This window comes from Oxyura jamaicensis, chromosome 4 (genome assembly GCF_011077185.1).
Source record: "Oxyura jamaicensis isolate SHBP4307 breed ruddy duck chromosome 4, BPBGC_Ojam_1.0, whole genome shotgun sequence".
NCBI classification, from domain to species: domain Eukaryota; kingdom Metazoa; phylum Chordata; class Aves; order Anseriformes; family Anatidae; genus Oxyura; species Oxyura jamaicensis.
The window spans coordinates 27,880,123-27,899,253 of NC_048896.1; positions in this window are offsets into that span (position 1 = coordinate 27,880,123).

Sequence of the window (19,131 nt, forward strand, 5' to 3'; positions counted from 1 at the left end):
ACTTAACCACCTACTATAACATGGCCAATTACTTCATGATAATACCAGCCTCGTAAGACTCCTTAGCTGAATCTCTCTTACCTAGGCAAATGTACTGTTGTTTTCTACCTTTATTTACACAAGCAAAGGAAAACACTGCACATAGCTCTATAAAATTTAGAGGCAACTTTACAGAAAGCTTGCGTTCCCTTCAGCATTTAGGCTATGAATGAGACCAATGCAAGTCTATTTGCAAACAGTATATTAAACTCCAGAAGCCAAACTTTTAAAGGCATCAGGTCTGCATTTGACGTTTTAATGGCAAAGGTTTGGCTTCTGTCAATCACAACGTCATGTAACATTAAAATGCACCGACAAAAATAAGAAATCTGTCATTCATTCATTAAGACACTGTAATCCAGTGTAAGATTTATAGGCTTAAAACTCAACAGTGTGTTTTCACAATAAATCCACTTTCACTGCTCGGCACAGAACAAGTCTCTCTGTCAGTCAAAATGTTTGCTGGTCAAAATGCCCTGTATGAGATCTTCAAAGGGTTTTTCACAAAATTGCATATAAATCCTTTTACCAGCAAAGGCTTAATTTAGGTTCGAGTTTTACTTTCTCGGCACATTGGCTAATATCTTGTGCTCAGACAAGATCTTGGTTATATCAGAAACACATAGGGCCTAATTTATTATTAGCAGTCTGGTGTTAATTAGGGGGAATTACCAGAAATAGTTTGCTTGATGGAAATTTATTATGGGATCACACTTTACTGATGGCAAAATAGGAGTCACTGAAAGAGTACAGCTCCTTCTCATAACCAACTAATTAATAAGGTGCCAAAATTCCTCTGAGAAGGGTTTGGTCCTAACTATGGGAACCTCACAGAGCAAATGGTTCCTAGGCAGTATTTAAAATTTAAAAGAGGAAAAGAGAGAGGAGAAAGAGCTGCCCAGCAGAAGTCTCAAAAGTGGTATTGCTTTTTCTTGAATTTATGAAAGAAAATATTTAGCTGTGTTTCTAAGCTCATTAAAGAATTGCTTTTCCCAGACAGAAAAACAACAGCAAGTTTATAATCTCATTTGGTATTCTTGAACTTGGTTTGCAGTTTTACTTGTGCATATTGCACACTGTAGCTTGTGATTTCATGATCTGGGCTCATAATGAGCTTTTGTATTGCTCTTTATTACTATTCCTAAAGGTCTCTTTCTTCATCCTTTGCCATGGAAGTTGGCATAGATAGGAAACTTGTGTTTATGACTAAAAAATAGGGCAAAATACTCACATATGTGATAAACCCAAATCTAGCATGGCAGTTTGAGGATAGAAAATCACTGTTGTTGATGGTCACGGGAAAGTTTTATTTGTGTCAGAGTGGCATGTTATAATAACATGGAGTGCACACAAAAACCTCTCTCTAAAGAAATTTAAAATCACCATACTAAAATTAATGCATGGTTGGTTTGGAAAAATATTTTCCGTAAGATTTCTTTCAAAATATTTAAAATGGTAAGGTGTGCAAGTTGTCATAAAGCACTTTTGTATTTGCACTGGAAATACCTTAAACTCTTTTAAAAATACCTTTTTTTTTTTTTTTGGTATGTTTTCAAAGGTTTCTACTATACTATGAAACTAAAGATTGTGTCATTGTATTCTGAGTAAGGCTCACATTTTCCGTAGGATCACAGTTATTTCCTTTCCAGTACTCATGCCTTTGCTTCACTTTTTCTTACTACTGGACAGTGCCATTGTTTGTTTTAAAAGATTTCAGTACAAGATAATCCTGTCAAGGTGTGTCCTTTGTTTCTCTTTGTGATGCCTCAATGAAATGTCAAATGTTCCTTTGGAAAATATAAACTTGCACTACATTTTGGCACACTTTCCAAAGTGTCAAGTTTTCCCACCCAGAAGTTTCCGCTGGAAAAGTAACTTAAGATTCTAGACTAAAGTGGCAATTACATCCCACATAAACTCTTCCTTTCCCTTGAAAACCATCAGGTAAAAGGAAAGCTCATAAAAACAAGCATAGCGCTAAATTCATCGATAACCTAAGCAGATACGGCCTCACTTATTTCAACTTAACCCCCCTCCAAATAAAATATAATTGGTATCAAAGCTGCATTAATTTTATGCTTGTGCTTGCCCAGTCAGTGAGATCAGAATTAAACGGAGGACCTGGGCCCTTGGTTTTAACAGGGTTTCCATTGGCATCACAAATCTACTTGAAGGAATGCTGTTGTTTGGTAGATGACAGAGCAGTTCAGTACCGCAGTACATCGAGGCAGTTCCTTTTAACATGACATTGATCTTGCGAGGAGGAAGCAGGGCAAAAGGTAGGATTGTGACCATGGACTTCAGGAGAGCAAGCTTTGGCCTCTTTAGGGATCTACTTGGAATCCCATGGGTTAGGGCCCTGGAAGGAAGGGGGCTCCAATAAAGCTGGTCAATATTCAAGCTCAAGATTGGTGCATCCCTATGAGTAACAAGGCAAGCAAAGGAGGCAGGAGATGTGCATGAATGAGCAGGGAGCTCCTGGTAAAGCTCAGACAGAAGAAGGAAGTTAAAGCATTTGAAAAAGGGACAGGGCACTTGAGAGGAATATAGGGACACTGTCAGAGTATGCAGGCATGTGACAAGGAAGGCCTAGACCCATTTGGAATTACATCTGGCAAGGAATGTCAAGGGTAACAAGAAGGGCTTCTTCAAATGCATCAGTAGAAAAAGAAAGACTGGGGAAAATGTCAGCCTGTTGCTGAATGGGGCAGGTGCCGTGGTGACAAAGGATACCAAGAACACAGAGTTGCTGAATGCCTTTTTTGCTTCAGTCTTTACTGCTAAGACCAGCCCTCAGGAATCTCAGACCCTGGAGACAAGAGAGGAATTCCGGAGAAAGGAGGATTTTCCCTTGGTTGAAGAGAATTGGGTCAGAGATCATTTAAGCAAACTTGATATCCACAAATCCATGGGCCCTGATGGAACGCACCCACAGGTGCTGAAGGAGCTGGTCAATGTTATTGCCAGGCCACTCTCAATCATCCCTGAAAGAGAACAGGAGAGGTGCCTGAGAACTGGAAGAACAAAGAAGACACAGCAGTCTTCAAAAATGTCAAGAAGGAGGATCCAGGCAACTACAGGCCAGTCAGCCTCACCTCCATCCCTGGAAAGGCAAGACTTTTTTTTTTCAGGTTAAGGTCCAACTTGTCTTTGTAAGTTCTCAGCCTGTGCCTCTTGGAGACAAGGTAGGCTATAAAACAGAGCATGTTAATATTCACAGCACCTAGGGCCCAATCTTGGATTTACCATAATTTGCTTTAGGCAATCCAAGTGCACTTAATCTGCTGTGTGACTTTTTCCCATGTGGTACCTGCTTACAATCAGTAGAGAATTACTGGGAAATTCTGACTATTGATAAATGGAAAAGCAAATAGGTTGGGTGTTCTCTAAAATAATTCAGTATATATCAACCTAAGTAAAGCGATACTACAATAAGACTGTAATCTATCTTTAAATCTTACACAGTCGTCTTATATATACAGATCCCAAATCTGCAGCTAATCAACTGTTTTTTCCTGCTTTTACTAGAACATATAGCTGGCTAGAGGCTTCCTCTGCAAAATTTGGAGAAAGGTTGGTTTTTGATACTCTCCTTTTTCATTTGTTCCAAATGGATCTGTGTGGTGTCTTGGTAGAGATCAGTTTCTGAGTATGCTCTGATGAAGTCTATGATACACCCCCCAAACTATCAGCAATGACATATTTTCTTTCTCAAAGCTTGTCCATTACAGGGTCTCCAAAGCTTTGGCATAGGTCTCCTAATACCATATTAATCTTCTAGACAGTCATGTGATCAGAGAAAAAGAATGAGCTACCTTGTACTTTACTGTTCAATGACAGCATTTGAGGATTGAGGTATCTTGTGGGAGTATTAGATAGCTAGTTAGAAAGTGTTATGGTACCACTGTGAAACTGAGAGCAATAATTTGGAACATGATGGGATAGATGTGCTAATCGTAGCACTGTTTTTCAAAAAGAGACAAGCAGGTAATGCTGCTATTTACTTAAGGTATCCTGTAGATGATGTTACATTATCTATATAGTTTATTAATACATTGGTAAAACATTTTATGTATTAGAATATTGTTTCATATAAAAGATTAAGTTATCTGCAGTTTCTTGTACTCAGAAATTAAAAGTGGTGCTAGCTTGTGCTAGAAGCCCACAGCCACAGGTTGTAACTACATCCAGTTCCACTACTCAAGCTATGAACGTTTTTTTTTTTTTTTTTTTCAGAAAAGGATCTATTTTGTAAAATATACATATTGACATACACCTGATAAAGAGGTAGCTTTTATATTTTTTCCGTGTTGTGAATTGTCTGATACACTGGGAAAGGATGCATTACTTAAAAACCTGTAGGCAGTATTATTTTTTATTATTATTATTTATTTAAAAAAAAAAAAAAGTTTTTGTGCTGACTCAGGTTTTATCCAGTTGAAATTTCTTACAGTCCTGGAGAGAGATGTTTCTAAAATGTCCAGAAGGGGATTTTTCTTCCTTTTCTTCAGAAGAGCAATTAGTGACTGTGGGCCAGTGCTGACTCAGCACTGTTTGCCATGCACTGGCCACAGATGAGGTCGTCTTCAGAAAAGGCAAAATTCCTCTAGGGAGAGCTTCAGTGTCTTTCAGCATGGGTGGGAGCTCACTGTTGGCTTCTCACAGGCTACAGCTCTGTGCACACAAATAATGCAATCAGTTAGATGAAAATCAGTATGTGGAGGCTATGGATTACTGCCTGCACTCAGGCCCCAGTGCCTTTCCTTGGGGAGAGCACAGAACTGTCAAGTTCTTCCCCATGCTTGTGTGGAACTCCCTGTGTTCAACTTTGTGACCATTGCCCCATGTCCTATTGCTGCACACCACTGAAAAGAGCTCAGCCCTGTCCTTTTGCCTCCCACACTTTAGATGTTTATAAATATTGATCAGATCACTTCTCAGTCTTCTCTTTTCCAGGCTGAACAGGGCTAGGTCTCTCAGCCTTTCCTTGTACAGGAGACGGTCCAGGCCCTTAATCATCGCTGAGGCCCTCCTCTGGACTCTCTCTAAAAGGTCCCTATCTTTTTTGGACTGGGGAGCCCAGAACTGGACACAGTATTCTAGATGTGGCCTCACCAGTGCTGAGTAGAGGGGGTGGATAACCTCCCTCAACCACTGGCCATCTTGGCCACAAGGCCTCACTGCTGCCTCATAGCCAGCCCTAGGACCCCTAGGTCTTTCTCTGCAGAGCTGCTCTCCAGTAGATCAGGCCCTAACCTGTACTGATGCATGCAGTTATTCCTCCCCAGGTGCATGACTCTAGACTTGCTCTTGTAGAACCTCATCAGGTTCCTGTCTGCCCAGCTCTCCAGCCTGTCCAGGTCTCACTGAATGGCAACACAGCCTTGTGGTGTGTCAGCCGCTCCTTCCAGCTTTGTATCATCAGCAGACTTGAAGAGGGTGGACTCTATCCCTTCATCCAGGTCACTGATGAAGGTGAACAAGACTGGACCCAGTACTAACCCCTGTGGGACACCGCTAGCTACAGGCCTAGCTACTAGACTCTGCACCACCGAGCACAACCCTCTGAGCTCTGCCAGCCAGCCTGTTCTCAACCCACCTCACTGTCCGCTCATCTATCCCACACTTCCTAAGCTTCATCCAGAACAAGTTGTTTGTCACCCAAACCAACCTTGCAAAACAGACAGTCCTTTCCTGGTGGGATGGCTGTCAAAGCTCTTGTGTTTCCTCTGTTCTTGTTTCTGTGGCTGAATCCTGCCATCCTGCCACTGCTGAGGTCTTGGCAAAAGCAGACAGCCAGAACCAAAAATGCATCTTTAGACACTTCTGTATTGGTTTGATTTTAAATTAATTTAAGTTCAAGACTAATTGCTGCTGAGTGCCAGTGTGGGCCTAGACTACCAATATGTGCATGAGTCAATGTAATACATGAGTTGTTTTCCAGGAAGACTCTCACTTCTTCCTGACAGGGGTTTGCAAAATCAACCAGAAAGGCAAATGGTGCTCTTTAGTTTCTTCAAATAGGCCTTGGATATGCTGGTAACAGCATTTGCTGTTCTGTCCTTGGCGTCTTCCCATGGTATATGATTATCTCCCAACTAGATGGGACATGCTGCACACAGATATCTCTTAGGCTCCATGCTGACAGGTGGCAGACCTTTTTCTAAGTCCAGCTGAACATTTTGGAAAGGCGTCAAATGGCTGTAGACCAGCCTTTGGTGTGGCCAACAGGAGGAGAACAGTGCAGACAACCCTGGTCCTTCCTCTCCCAGTGCAACAGTGCAGCACTGGCTCTCTTTTACCACCCTGAGTCTCAGTGCCCCTTGTAGCGTCAGAAGTGCTAAAAGTCAGGGTTGCTCCTGGGATCTGCTCCTGGGATCGAGGTTGCATCAGAAATTCAGAGCAGAAAAAAGCAACTGGGGAAGCAAAGGAATTGGTTTATTTATTCAATGCATGCCCAGATTACTACATGAGGGAATGCAAATGGGCAAACTGATTTCAGCATACGACTTTTTTTGCCAGCCTGGCTGGGCATTGGCTGCATCATGTGCTGCATTAGATGGTCTGAGGGAAGAGAGGGGAGGCAAACAAAGCCACCCATATGAGAAAACAACATTCAAGGAGGGAAGGAGGACGTTGCAAAGTCTGGTGATGCATACAAGTACAGAGGGAGCACATTCACCTGTTCTCAGCAGGGAGCAGAGAGGGATGTTGCTACCTGAGACACAGACATTGCAGCCTGGTGGGAGAGGAGTTTTCCCGGCTCTCTATCCTACATCACCAAATTGTGCACATTTTCCTTCTGCCAGCTTTTTTTCTTTGAGGTCAAATAGCTCTTTTGTCTTCACAATGTACTTTTGAGTACAAACAAATCCTTTTTGTCATCAGCTGATCCTGGGCTACCCAAGGGCTGAAGCAAGTGATGTTTAACATTATCAGTGCCAGCTGCTTTTTCACATTACAGCATACCACCCTGTGCTGTCTGTAGGTAGCAGAATGACCTCCAGCTCCCTCAAGGCTTTGCTTTTGCAAATTGCTTCCAGCACGTGGCATGGCTACCTCTGCTAAAGTCCAAGTGGAGATTTTGCAGAGCAGCTCCATGGGCTCTGCAAGTGGGAAATGCACCCTGAGCTGCAGCAGCCCTTGTGCAGTACCATAACACACAGGGGAGAAAATGGGTTGGAAAATCTCATGAGGTTTAAAATTAAGCTTTTTATCTATTGCTGCATGCAAAGTTGGAGCTGCTGTTCTCCACATGCTGTTTAAAATGCAGCATGAGGAAGCACTAAGCAGCCCAGCTGACCAGTTTGAGGGGCAACCAGCTGCTCAGGGAGGTGATGAATTTTTGGAAGCTGGTTGCCACAGCTCACAGTTAAACAAACCCATTGCTCTTTATGATATGTAGATTAGGTACCTCATCCAGTACTAGCCCAGTCCACAGATTTCATATCTTCCTCCATGTCAGCTGGAGATGAATAATGGCATGAGGAACCACAGAACTACTCCGCCAGTTGATAACTTGCTTTGACACTTTGTCATCACTGCTGCATTTGGAGTTCCTGTCCATCTGGAAGAGATCCTGGTCCTTCCTCTCCCAGATGCTACCAGCAATGGTGGGAGTCACCACCTCATTTACCACTTTTTAACCATTTGCCCTCGTTCTCCTAAAACCATTTTTTGGGCCGGTGGGAGGAATCACAGAATAGTTGAGGTTGGAAGGGACCTTTGGAGGTCACCTGGTCCAACCCCCTGCTCAGGCCTGTTCGGCCCCAGCTGGATCATGAGGCAGGTAAGGATGGTGCCGCTGAAGAGAGCATGGGATGAATGTGCAGCACGCTTTAACGTGTAAAGCATTTTCAGTGTTTGGGGGTAAAAGTATTTGCTCATACACAGAAGAGGAAATAGAAGCACTTGGCGAACAGGGTGTAGTTCTCTGTTTCAGAGACATGATAACACCACCTGAGTGTACTCTTCTCCAAACTGTGGTTTTGAAATCACTTTTAGTGATCCAGAGTGCTTGCTGCTAATGGATCTCCTCCTCGATGTATCATCATGTGGTGACAAAACTGTCCTTGGGCTAGAAAGTGGCACTTCTTTCTGGGACAGTTTCCTTTTATCTCCACTGACATGATGGAGAATATATATGTTAGTGGTACAACTAAATGTTTCTCCTCTACACCACCTCATTTGTTTAGGAAGCAGTTTCTAAAAACCACATCCTCTGTCAGCACAGAGGCTATAAGTTGTCTCGGGTGTTCCCTTGGCAATTGTTTTTTGGCTGCCGCATCCTCTGCTGCGCTTTGACTTGGATCTCAGCAGCACGTTTCAATTAATATAAAGCCAATCACTCCTATTTCAATTATTTGCCTATGAGAATAGCTCCCAGGATGATGACTGCTTATGAAGAGAAAATGACTTTTCATATATGAACTTGGCAATGTGATTGTGTTAGATGAGCCCAACACTCCCCATGGAAAGCTGCTATTTTCATGATGTTATTATGTATAGGTTGGTGTTAGCAAATAAAAACTTCCAAAAGCAATTAATAGGAAGAGGTTTTGCTTGAGATTCGTCAGCTTTCTTGGGGGTTGTTCATCTGAATCCCAGTGTATCATTGAAAATTAGGATCTGCATCTTATCCACAATATACCATGAGGATGCTACCTTTAGGGGGTGTTCTGATTTCATCCCATTGAGCTGTACTGCATGCTCTGGGTTCCTCTGGAAACCAGAGCATGCACGCAGGTAATTAAAGGTTATGTCTGAATTGGCGCTGTCTGCTTCCTAACTTCAGAGGCCTTGACTTTTCAACCTCACTGATGTTCTTTTAATGCAATACAACCTGTACAGCAAAGGTGGACGCTACTGTGGTGTTCATATAAATGTTCTGGTCTGGTTCAAACCTCAAAGTGTTCAGAGGTTTGGAGCGTAAAAATAAATCCAAGATTTATTAATAGGTAAGGAAGATTTATTAATAGGTAAAGGCCAGGAACAGCAGTCAGTGATATGACCTGACTACTGCAATGGCTATATGGCCTGTGTGTATGTCCATGCAATTACAGAAACTGAGGCATCTGTACTTAAAGATACACTGAGACCCCTCTTATGTTTTTCCTCCTGAGGGATAGATCAGAGTTTGCTCTAGGGAGGAAGAGATTAATAATAGATTCTTCAAGCTTCTCTAATAAGCAGAAATGGAGTTGCTTTAAATGCTACCAGAGGTCTGGGGCATGTTCAACACAAATATTCACATTTAAATTAAAGACTTGATACACTGGTCCTGGACACAAAAAGCCAGAGCAAAATTTGTATAGCTGAAGAAGCAGTTAATTATACAGCCCTTCTTGCAAATGGAAATTCTAAATAAGGAGTTAGAAGTCCTTTCTGGTTAATTTAATAAAAATCATTCTGATACATTACTCAGCTCATAACAGTTGGCAGAAAGGCAATGCATGGAAGAGAGCATATAGAGGTGGAGAAGGAATTGATGATCCTGGAGAAGAAGTGATGTTGGCAGTTTGATCAAAACAGGATCAAAGAGGAGATTGCTTTCAGGTGAGGTAAGCTAAATATTTTGCTTTTTCTTCTATTCCCCCTTCTCCTCCCCTCCCATCTCCCCCACATAGCTTAGGTGGAAGCATTAGTTCAAATTTTCTCATAAGGGAAATTAGCTAGAGATATTAAGCAAACTGTTTATTTTGTGTAAATTCCAACCTCTCTGTTTTTAATTATCTTTCTTTTATTACAGTTGTCATACGGATAATACCATGCAGATGTATGCAAAGAACAGAAAACCTTATGCTCTGAATCATGAAGACGATGAGCATAAAATCCAGCCTTTAGCCCTTTTCTCATTCTTGTTTATTGGCTCAAGATTGAAATCCTCCATTACAGCAAGCTGTATGGCCTTTTGACTTGGGATCTGGACACAGGACAACATCCATTGGACTAAGCCAGAGACTGCAGGTAGCTCACCCCTTGTTGCAAACACAATTTTTGGTGCCTGAAATCTATCAAAGCCTTTAAGCATGGGCTTCCTTTTAAACATACAAGAAATCCCTGTAGAGATAGGTGCCTTATTAAGTTTTGACTTCAGTGTGTCACAGGCATCTTTAAAATTATATTTGTAAAGCAAGTTTATTAATGTCTATACTCCTAGCTTTTTTAATTATTATTGTTTTATTGTTTTGAAATTCAGTAGACTAATTCTCTTCCTTGCCTGAACTTGGACTATGCAAGTGAGGAGCTCACTTTCTGAGCTCCTCACATTTGTGAACTTATGTTGAGGATTTTTTTTGTTTGTTTTGTCAAAATGATTCACAACAGTATTATTACTCTGCCTAGCCAAATTTGTGGAAGCTAGCAAGTTTAAGTGATCTTGAAACAGTGCAATTACTTATGCGAGTCTAGTCCATGTACGAATCTCTTCCTAGAAGTTACAGCTACCTAAGAGCCAGGAGAGGCAATATTTAATTCTGGACCAGTGAAAGATCTAGTATTTGACATTTTATATCTTTGCATCTTTGACTGTGTTATCCTGGTGCTTCCCGGCTCCAGATCTACATGTTGTGTCCTGTGTGTAACTTGTGTCTCAGGTCCAGAGCACTAACCTCTAATTGTTTGTTGCAAGGAGGTATGAGACGGCAAATTTGATGTGTCCAGTGTGTAACAAAGGGAGAAGATGTAGGAAAGCAGGAAAGAAGGAGGAAATAGATACTTACAGATGCTGTGAAGAAAAGAGTGGCTATGTGAAGTTGGTGAGGTTGGAGTCTGGACCCAGCAGCCAAGAGGGAACCTGTGCATCATGGCTGTACCAGTGATACCTCTGCTTGGGTTGCCGAGGTAAAAATTGCCTCAGATGAGCCTCAGCTGTGCTCTGAGACTACATCAGGACAATATCCCATGAATGGCATGGTTAACTCCCAAATTGTCTACGGGAAAGAAAATGGGGGTGAGTTAAACAAGAACATCTGTTACTTGTCTCTACGTATGCTGCTGATGGATTGGGATATGGCTGTCGTAGCCCATCTTTTTATGAGAAAGTGACTGCTGTTTTTCTAGGAGATACTTTAAAGTACTGCTAAAGCCAAAGAGAAAGGCCAGCGCCTTCTGTTTTGTCAGATTTTCCATGCGTGTATTGGAGAGGGTTTCCATGTGTCACGTCCTTGGCTTTGTTTATCTCTTTGTCCATGGCAGAAGCAGTTTCCATTCTGCACTGCCATGGACGAGCCGAAAGCAGTTCCTTGGAAATGAGTCCAGCAAAACGTCAAAGCAGCTTGTATCCAGGTGGTGCCAAGCAGCCATTGACCAGTCAGGAATTACAGCCGATGGACCACCTTCATGTGGGAGAGTTGGCTTCAGCTTTTAAAGCCCCTTGTGAGAATTGCACCGTGTGCAAGAAACGTGTCTCCTGCAGTTTTACAAGTGAGTCCTAGGTGCCCCCAATGCACCAGGGCACAATAAGAAACAAAGGTTTACAGAGAAATTTAATTCAGTGGCAAATAACTCTAACAAAAGCATATCCCAGAAGTTGCTCAACTTGCCAATTTTGGAATAAAACATAAAATAAGGCAAAAGAGAAGATGGACGTTTGTGAAGAAACCATGCACTGTAGCTGTAGTGCAGAACGTGCACATCTTGTGCTACAGATGCTGCCCAGGTCTTCCAGGCTCCTCTTCAGTAGGCAGATAGCATTTGCACAGGGGTTACCCAGGAAGAACTGAAGCAAAATTACTTAATTTTAAAGAATGGAGACTGTTTTGTTGTTTTTTGGTTTTGCTCAAAACAAAACAAAACAACAACAACAACAACAAACACAAACAAACAAAAAAAAGAGCCAGAGAATTGAAAGGTGTTTGGTGATTCTTTTTTAGTTTGAAGAGACTGCAGGTAAAATTGCTATCTAAAATTATATTCTATTGTATCCTCTCAGAATTTGGACCCTCTGTAATATACACCGTCTGTGTAACTCATAAATGTCAGAGCACTTCCCAGCAGATTTCACCTGTAATATATTTAATGTATGGCACTTATGCATAGCCAAAATTACCCTTCCTAAATAAGTTTCAGCAGGGATTTACAGCCCTTGTTACAAGAATAGTTCATGCTGGCATGTGGTGTGAGTTTACCCAAGTGGACTGAGATGAAGGGAAGCGTTACCTCAGATCTTGATATGATTATTTGTCCATCTGTGTAGTCCTTCTTTGAATATTGCCAGGGTAGGAAACATAAAACGGCTTCTAAACGTCAAAGTCTTTAATTAAAAAATAAACAAAAGAGTGAAATCTGAAGCTAATATTGCAGGGGAATTAAAAATAGTAACGAAAGCGTAGGTAGGGGCTTTGATATGATTAGTCAAATGCTAGTGAAGCCAAAACTCAAGCTCCAAAGGTAATTGGTGGCAAGCAGTTAAAATGATTGCTGCACTGCTTGCTTGCTTCATGCTGTGACGGTGTGCTAGAACAGTGAACAGTGGATTTTTTTTATTATTATTATTTTATTATTTAATTTTTTTTAATGTGAAAGGCTAAAATTGGCAAGCCAGGGATAGGATGCACATGGTAGCTCCCCAGGCTGCCTCTGTCTATCCATTTTTGGCAGAAAAGGAGCCAGAAAGGAACATGTCCACCCCTTCACGTTTTGATATAGGGTCTCCTTACCGCAGCCTGTTGGGTAGTGGAGGCTGAAGATAAAATCTTGTGCATTGTATTGCCAGTGTGTGTTGCAAACTGCAAAAGCAAGGTGGATGGCAGAAGCAGGGCTGTGGTGGCCATACCACTGATCAGCATTTCAGTCCTGTCCTCTTGGCCATGTCCTGGGCTCCCGAGGCACGGTAGGAGCCAGCCCGACCCCCTGCGCCAGCCAGCGTCCTCTGCACCTTGCACCAACTGTCTGCAGATCCGGCCAAAGAAAATATGCCCCAAAAGACAGGAAGGTTAGGTCATTTGTTGCTTATAGCCTGCAGCCTTTGTTCACAACAGCTACTATATTGGGAGTTTTCTTGGAAAACATAGTTATAAATGGTAATGGGAGTTCTCAGAAATATCTAACTCCCTGTAACAGATGCAAGTGCATTTGGGCTCTGATCACCATTTCCAACCTTACACTCATCTTTAAGGCACTCTGCTTACTTCCACCCCACAGATAAAAGATGCTGGGCTACAAAATGCAGGGTGGAAAAATGAGATCTGTCCTATGCGTTTCAGCACTTGTCACATCTCCCTGGAGATGCTCATCAGCCAACTTCAAGCGCCTGAACTTGCATGCAATACCAAAGACAAATGTGCCCATGAAGGGATTGGTTTGCAAACGTCCTGTGCAGGGATGACTTTGATGACAATTTATTTATTTATTTTTCTGTTTAGCGTGGAAAGTAAAATGGATTTAATGGGAGGGTTTTTTTCTTTTTCTTTTTTTTTTTTTTTTCCTCCTGAAACCAAACCAGTTGATAGAGAAAAGTTCTTTATTTAGAATATGCCATTGGCTATTCAAGAATAGAAAAATGGGAATTGAAAGGGATATCACACTTCAGTTTTAACTAGTGGTCTGCAGTCACTTTCTTTGGATATCTACTTTCTTAGCTGATATTTCCTCTGATTTATTTCACTGAAGAAGTGGATCATTTCATTGAGTTTTATGTAAGTCCGCTTGGCTGTTCTACAGTTCTCTGCATGTTTCAATATATTCCACTGTTAAAAAATTTTAAAAGTAGGTGGGGAAAGAGGAAATTTCTGGTTAATATATAACAATTTCTGAAGTCAATGTGCCTGGACTGAATTTTTCAGGGCATTTTTCCAGACCTCTGATGATGCCAAAAAATGAAAATAGCCAACTAGCAGGACTTAACTACAAATTCCTCTGCAACCCAGAAGTTTCATGGCCCTACTTTGGGCCTTTTCAACCATTACTGGGGAAAAAAAACAAAAACAAAACACTATCACAGGAACACAGAAAAAAAAATAAATGTGCTACATAAAACTGCTATACGTGACTAAGTCTGCTACAGCAGAAAGACCTGAAATTAAAATAAGATCTTATTGGTAACATTAGAACACTCGAGGCTGACCAAGAGGTCTATCTAAGTTTTGCTCGTGAGAATACTGAAAACTTCAGCTGAGGATTTGTGTTCATTTACAGTTGGCCACGGGAAGGCCAGCAATCTCTGCGCAGACACCAGGTGGTCCATTACTGCTATTACACATACGGTGGACAAATAGAGATAAGTCTGGAGCCCGTGTATGAAATCACAGGGGTTTCAGGTAAGTTCAAATCTAACTGATGAGAGAAAAATCTTGGAACTGAAGAAAAACTACTTATTTTTGAGCACGTATATTTTGAATCGTAAAGCCTTGCACTGATTATTTTTTATGCATAGATCTAATGAAGCACTAAGTGGGGAAAAATGGACATGTAGGACCTGAGATGGACTGTTTTTCAAGTTTTTTTTTATTCTCTAGGGAATGTGGTAAGAGGATGTACATCTTAAAAGGAGTACCCACAAGATTGCCCACAAGATTTATTGCATTGTATTTAAAGAATTTATATTTTATCGGGATAAGGGATTTCCCAGAGGGGTTATACAGCCTCAATTCTTGGAGGCTTTTGAAACTCAGCTAAATAAAGGCCAAAGCAACTTGATGTAACTTGACTTGGAGGAGGAGTTTGGGTTAAAGACCTTCTGAGGTTCCTTCCAAGGTGAATTACTCTGTGATCCTATCAAGCAAACAAAAAAAGATGAATTTTATTTCACACATCTAGTCAAAACTTTGTATGTTTGTGTGCAAGAAATGTGTTTTCTGTATGGAAAGCAATGGCTTAGCTAGTCTCATATGTAATTTCCAGGAAATGTTGCTGAAAATATTATATCAAACCACCTTCTATTTCATTAATAGCTTTCTATGATTTTAGGTGTGAATGAAAATATTACAAAATGTGGAAGTTAAATAAATGACGAAACACAAGAGCAGTTAATGACTGACTAGCTTGGCAAATGAAGCAACAGAATAGTGTGAACTATATTAGCTTAGTAGGTTGAGCTATGTATACTGCTGATAATACACTGTGCAGAATAAACATTATGGGGTCTGCAGTTCTTGCTAAAGCAGAAAGGCTGATCCAGAACAGTTCTGGGACCACCTCATTCATCACACCTATGATTTATGCCAGCTGTCAAATATTCTCTATGCAATTCTTACTGATGTCTCTATTTTCATTCTTGGTTTGGCTGATAAGATGATATCCATGCTGCTGATCCTCATTATATAATTTCTTCTGTCAACTACTTTGTGTTATTACATATATATTTTCTGATAATGTATCTGAAGGAAAATAGATGTATAAGACACTGGATGTGAAATCTTATGCTTGTGCCATTCATAATATTTCAAACTCTTCAGTAAAATATTATTTCGATTGGCCAAAGCAGTTAGAATGAGCATAGTGAAGAGGCTCTATTCCTTCCTCTCTGTGTGCACATATCTTGTTTTAACCTGGCTGCAGCCCTATATAGTAATGTTCATGGAAAACTCCATAAAGGTAATTAGCCGAGCAGCTGGAAGATAAGTATATTCAACAGCAAGGGGAAAATGAAATTAGGTAAAGGCAAAAAATCAGCCAAGTATTTAGTGATTCAAAGTCACTAAGACCTCAGCTGTTTTGGGTTTTAACACAAGAAAATGAAACTATATCGGCTTTATGTAAAATCTCTTCCATCTGGTCCAAATAGGAAGCCAAACTTTTTGTCATCTGGTTAGCTATGAATTTTTCAAACATGTTTTTCATAGATCCATTCTGAGTTTATTGTGATGCATTCCAGAGGTCATGGTAAAAGTCACTGTAAATAGATTAAATTACCATTCCTGTACAAAGAGAGGCGTGTATACTGTCACTGGAGTAATCCCATCCTATCGACTTCCCAACCTTTTGTGGTTGCTTCATATTGCAATGGGAAAATCTTCATCTTCATTTCTTCTGCCTTTAGATTTTCCTATCAAGTCATCAATCTGCACAGAGCTACCCAAATCCTTTTATTTCACAAGCTGAAACTAAAAGGACCTCAACTAAGATAAGGTCAGAGTGACTCCAGGAGATGCTTTGCATCTTTTGGGTCCTTAACAGCTGGCTTACTTGGGAATAACACTGCAAAAGAGCCCCTTGTCATTCTGAGAAAGTAAATCTAATGGTTTGCATTTCACATGTGGTGGAGAGCTTGGGGGACTGTGGGGTTGTGTGCATTCAGTAGGGCACGTGCAATTTGGCTTAAAGATTAACAATCTTTACAAGGAAGATGTAGAGCAGAGAACCTTGAAGGAAATAATAACTTGGACCTTATTTTCTTATAATTATTTAACACTCAGTGTCTGTCCTACGTCTTCTGGCCAAATGAAGAAATGGTAGCACAAACACATTCAAAATGTTTGAGGTGTTTTTTGTTGTTGTTTTGTTTTGTTTTTCTTGCCGTGTAGATTAATGAAAAAAAGGTCTCATTTTAAGGACGTTTTTGCCATGACTGTATTCATTCAGCTTCATCCAGCTCAAAGATTCATTTTGCTCTGTATCATATAGGTATGTTATAAAGTCTAATTTAAGCCTCAAATTGTTCATAGTGCTCAAGGGAGAAGAACGGTAAAAAGTAAGAGGAGATCAGATAGTGGTATGATGGTAATGGAAGACCTCGTCTCTTCTTGGTGGTCATGAGAAGCAGATAAATGCCATCTCCCAAACAAAGACTGTGACTGTCTTTTATTTGTGGTTACTTGAATAAAACTTGTCTACATAATTGAAAAGGAAAGTTTTATGATTTTCGGAAGGAGAAAGACATAGAGTTAGGTACAGAACTGCCCCTGCATTTGCTGATAGGCCTAGGTGGAAAGTTACCTTTGGGAAAGAATTTGCAATAGGTGTCATTTTAGCAGCTGATTCTTGGTTTAAGGTTTCACCATAAGAACTCACTGTACAAGACATGGAGAAATCCATACTAATATAGATGGAGTATACATGTCACTTTTTTTTTTTAGATATAAGTTCTCTCTGAGATAAGAAATACTTACTTAAAAGTTTGATCTGCATTGTTTGCAGAACTGAGTAAAAACCCCATGTGCCTCAAGATTTTTCAGTGCTCAGAAACGGTTGCTTTTGGAACTGTGAGACACTCCTTTGCATCTGCCTGTGAACAGAAACTTGCTCAAGTGCTGGAGCTGAAAATAAGGGAGAAAATTAAAGAGTTTGTGTGTGACTCAGGTTTCCTAAATAACTTTAAAACTCTAAAGTTTTAAATTTTAGAAAAACTCCAAAGAATTATTGAATAGAGAATGCTAATTGTTTTTAACCTATCTGCCAAATTGTCACATGGGTATTACATCCCACATACTGTATACTGGAGAGTATAAGTATATAAGATGTATGTGCGTGCATGGGTTTCTGTAAGATGAAACTAGTTGTATACTTTTTCCTGGGTTATGCCCAGCACATTCATTTAATTATTCAGCAAGGACATACACTACCAAGTTTTTGGGCCTTTTTCTTTTATTTCTTTTTCTTTGTAAAAACTTTGATACTTTTTGGTACTGGTTCATATAGTTGGTAGAGTACATTTAATGGGCCAAAAGCATTTTTATTACTCTTTAAAATGTTTAACAGGGTTTCTCTATTATTTCTCAACATGTACTATTTGTTTATTTCTGTATATTTTTGGTGTAAAGTAGTGACATTATAGTGTTAGGTTTCATTACCTTGGCACTGTCATCTTTAAAGATATATCAATCCTTCCATTATGTGCCCATACTTTTAGGGGCTTATATTGGGGACACGTTCATTCCCAGTGGGCCTCCCAGTACAAAAATCCCAGTAAGATGCAAATAATTATTTCCTTGAATTAAGCTTAAAAGAAATTGGCTTGGCAACTTTTAAATCGCACAAAAATCTGTTTTGAGATGATTTTTAAGAAGAAAATAGAAAAAATAGTTTTTCTTTGAACAGTTGAGGGACTGGTCGATCCCTTCTAAGATACTTAATTATCTTGGTTATAATCAGACTTAGTTTGAGACACAACTGAAGGTTCAGGCTCCAGAAGTGACATTCAGTTACTGAGTAGCTTAGCCTGAGTTTCACCAACATATGAGAAAGGCAGGTAGGCTGGACACTAAATGTAAAGAAATAGTTGTTTCATACAGCTATGGATGAAAATTGAAATGCATAGAACCTGAATTTTCTCATATACTACAAACAGTGCATATTTGGTCTTTTGAATTGTTTGAAATCACAGCAATGTATTGAGCCACTAACTGATATGTGTAACCTGTGTTTCTATTTGCAGCACTGATTGTTTTACTGTTACATGTAGGTATCCTGTCAATTAAATATGCTGAATTGTATTTGATTCAATGTATATTTTTAAAAAGGATTGGCCACTAATTAGGACTTTGTTATAAAATCCATGAGGGCAAGCTGCGCTGAAGCATTGGTTGCTTGTACTCTGAAGTCAGACATCAATATCTGTGTTTTGTAAGGCGTGGATGTTTTATTGATTCAGAGAGTCTGAGTGTGTTGGACCACCTTCTAGACATCTGGTGGGTGGCAACGCAGGCACTTTTTTTACTGCCAGAGTTCCAGTCTGTTGTACAGCTCCATAGAAAGAAACGGTTCATGGTTAAAACAACTCAGAGTCAGATTTCATTTCTGACTCTGCTTAGCTTTACCTTTCGATAGACATGGGGGCAGCTACGGCAACAAGTCCTCATCATTTGGAATCTATTTCTCATCACTATGTGTATTTTTAAGTGGATTTTTTGTGTGTTTTCTTGTCTCTCTCTTTTTATTTTTTATTTTTTTGGCGAAGAAGCCACAGCAAAAAGCCAGCAATACTGTTATCCTGCAGTGTGCACGTCCTTCTCCCAAATGGTGCTGAGAAGCCAGAGCTCTGCAGAATGAGAAAACAAGCTGACCTGAAGTTTGAGCCTGGACTCTTTGACCCCTTCTTTTACCATATGCAGAACACAGAGGTTCAAACAGACACTAGTAAGATCAGTACCTGAGTACAATGCTTCACCAAAAAGATAAATATGGCAGCTATACTTTTATGGAGAACCATGGCCA